We start from the raw sequence: 3,893 nt of genomic DNA, 5'->3' as shown, positions 1-3,893 counted from the left end.
CAAGCTGTGATACTTGCCAAGGGGGGGTGTTATTAAGTACTGACCATGCAGGGTGCCCAAACTTTTGCTTCGGGCCCTTTTCATTTTTTGTTATTTTGAAACTGTAAAAGTAGGATTTTTAAAAAAAAAAATAATATTGCTTAAAATATTAAAGAAATGTGTCATCTTTAACTTTATGCCTTTTCGATTTCAGGTCATCTTTCACTCGCTTAGCTAATCACAGTAATAAAAAATTTGAACAGGGTGCCCAAGCATTTGCATGCCACTGTATCGCATGACGAGAACATACTCGGCAACGGATTTTCAGCTGTAATATCGTGCCGGGATTTGAATGGCACGATTCAAATGGGGATTGTTGAAGGCGTAGACTAATTTCTAAACGGGAAATAAATTCAAATATGGAAGGTGCAAAGACAATTGGGAGACCCTGTGCAGGATTGCCGAAAGGGTAAACGCAGGCTGAGCTGGTAGTAAGGACGACAAATGCAATGCCAACATTCATTTGGAGAGAACCAGAGTACAAGAGTGAGGCTGTAATGTTGAGTCTCTATAATGCATTGGTCAGACCGCGCCTGGAACAAGATGAACAGTCTGTGTCCCTTATCTAAAAACTGATGCCCTGGCATTGGAAAGGGTCCAGAGGACGGTGACGAGAATGATCCGGAATGACAGCTTTAATGTATGAGGATCGTGTTATGACTCTGACCCTGTACTCCTTGGAGTTTAGACGAAGGAGTTAGGGTTTTCATTGAAACCTATCAAATATTGAAAGGCCTAGGTAGACTGGACATGGAAAGGATTTTCCAATTGTGCGTGAGTTTAGAGTCAACAGAGCACAATCTCAGAATATTAGGACTCCCTTTAGAACAGGCATGAGAATGACGTTTTGTCACCCGAAGATTATGGCTATGTGGAGTTCATTGGGGGGATATCTGTGGAGCCAACTCAATGGTTATTTTTTTAGAAACATAGAATACCTACAGCACAATACATCCTTTCGGCCCACATGCCTGTGCCGAACATTTCTATAATTTCGAAAATACCTGGTGCTACATATAGCCCAATATTTTTCTAAGCTTCATGTACCTATCCAGGAGGCTCTTAAAATACCTTTTTATATCCTCCTCCACCACCGTCGCCGGCAGCCCATTCCATGCACTCACCACTCTCAGCGAAAAAAACCCCATAAACCTGACATCTCCTCTGTACCTACTTCCAAGCACCTTAAAACTGTGCCCTGTCGTGCTAGCCATTTCAGCCCTGGGAAAAAGCCACACCGTCCCATCATAAACTCCCGGGGTCAGACACAGAGTGAATCTCCCTCCACACCGTCCCATCACAAAAGCCCGGGGTCAGACAGAGATTGGATCTCCATCCAAACCGTCCCATCACACGTTCCCGGGGTCTGACACAGAGTAAATCTCCCTCCTCACCGTCCCATCACAAAAGCCCGGGGTCAGACACAGAGTGAATCTCCCTCTTCACCGTCCCATCACAAATTCCCGGGTCAGACTTAGAGTGAATCTGCATCCACACCTATCCATCATAAACTCCCGGGGTGTGAAACAGAGTGAAACTCCCTCCTCACCGTCCCATCACACACTCCCGGGGTCTGACACAGAGTGAATCTCCATCCAAACCGTCCATCACAGGGTCCCGGGGTCAAACGCAGAGTGAATCTCCATCCTCACAGTCCCAACATACCCTCTCGGGGTCAGTCACAGAGTGAATCGCCCTCCTCACCGTCCCATCACAAAAGCCAGGTGTCAGACACAGAGAGAATCTCCATCCAACCGTCCTATCACACGTTCCCGGGATCAGACAGAGAGTGAATCTCCCTCCTCACCGTCCCATCACAAAAGCCCGCGGTCAGACACAGAGTGAATCTCCCTCCACACCGTCCCATCACACAATCCCGGGGTCAGACACAGAGTGAATCTCTCTCCACACCATCCCATCACAAAAGCCCTGGGTCAGACACTGAGTGAACCTGCATCCACACCGTCCCATCACACATTGCCCGGAGTCAGACACAGAGTGCATCTCCTTCCACACCATCCCATCAAAAATTCCAGGGGTCAGACATAGCGATAATCTGCATCCACACCTTTCCATGACAAACTCCCGGGGTCAGACAAAGAGTAAATCTCCCTCCTCACGGTCCCATCACACACTCCCGGGGTCTGACACAGAGTGATTCTTCATCCAAGCCGTCCCATCACAGGGTCCCGTGGTCAGACGCAGAGTGAATCTCCATCCTCACAGTCCCAACGTACACTCTCGGGGTCAGATACAGAGTGAATCTCCATCCAACCGTCCCATCACACGTTCCCGGGGTCAGACAGAGAGTGAATCTCCCTCCTCACCGTCCCATCACAAACTTCCGGGGTCAGACACAGAGTGATTCTCCCTCCACACCGTCCCATCACACACTCCCGGTGTCTGACACAGAGTGAATCTCCATCAAAACCGTCCCATCACACGGTCCCGGGGTCAGACACAGATTGAAACTCCCTCCACACCGTCCCAACACACACTCCCGGGGTCAGACACAGAGTGTATCCCCCTACGCACCGTCCAAACACACACTTCCTGGGTCAGACACAGAGTGAATCTCCCTCCACACCGTCCCATCACAAACGTCCGTGGTCAGACACAGAGTGAATATCCATCCAAACCGTCCCATCACACTTTCCCGGGGTCAGACACAGAGTGAATCTCCCTCCTCACCGTCCCATCACACACTCCCGGGGTCAGACGCAGGGTGAATCTCCATCCTCACAGTCCCAACATACACTCTCGGGGTCAGATACAGAGTGAATCTCCATCCAACCGCACCATCACACGTTCCCGGGGTCAGACAGAGAGTGAATCTCCCTCCTCAGCGTCCCATCACAAAAGCCCGGGGTCAGACACAGAGTGAATCTCTCTCCAAACCGTCCCATCACACATTGCCCGGGGTCAGACACAGAGAGAATCTCCTTCCACACTATCCCATCAAAAATTCCAGGGGTCAGACATAGAGATAATCTGCATCCACACCTTTCCATGACAAACTCCCGGGGTCAGACACAGAGCAAATCTCACTCCTCACGGTCCCATCACACACTCCCGGAGTAAAACACAGAGTGAATGTCCATCCACACCGTCCCATCATAAACTCCGGGGGTCAGCCAAAGAGTGAATCTGCATCCAAACCGTCCCATCACACGTTCCCGGGGTCAGACACAGAGTGAATCTCCCTCCTCACCGTCCCATCACACACTCCCGGAGTACAACACAGAGTGAATGTCCATCCACACCGTCCCATCATAAACTCCGGGGGTCAGACACAGAGTGAATCTCCCTCCTCACCGTCCCATCACACACTCCCGGGGTAAAACACAGAGTGAATGTCCATCCACACCGTCCAATCATAAACTCCCGGGGTCAGACACAGAGTGAATCTCCCTCCACACCGTCCCAACACAAAAGCCCGGGGTCAGACAGAGAATGGATCTCCATCCAAACCGTCCCATCACACGTTCCCGGGGTCTGACACAGAGTAAATCTCCCTCCTCACCGTCCCATCACAAAAGCCCGGGGTCAGACACAGAGTGAATCTCCCTCTTCACCGTCCCATCACAAATTCACGGGTCAGACTTAGAGTGAATCTGCATCCACACCTATCCATCATAAACTCCCGGGGTGTGAAACAGAGTGAAACTCCCTCCTCACCGTCCCATCACACACTCCCGGGGTCTGACACAGAGTGAATCTCCATCCAAACCGTCCATCACAGTGTCCCGGGGTCAGACGCAGAGTGAATCTCCATCCTCACAGTCCCAACATACACTCTCGGGGTCAGTCACAGAGTGAATCGCCCTCCTCACCGTCCCATCACAAAAGCCAGG

The sequence above is a fragment of the Hemitrygon akajei genome, unplaced genomic scaffold, assembly GCF_048418815.1.
Source record: "Hemitrygon akajei unplaced genomic scaffold, sHemAka1.3 Scf000128, whole genome shotgun sequence".
NCBI classification, from domain to species: domain Eukaryota; kingdom Metazoa; phylum Chordata; class Chondrichthyes; order Myliobatiformes; family Dasyatidae; genus Hemitrygon; species Hemitrygon akajei.
The sequence above is the reverse complement of the archived record's forward strand: the minus strand, read 5'-3'. Positions refer to the sequence as shown.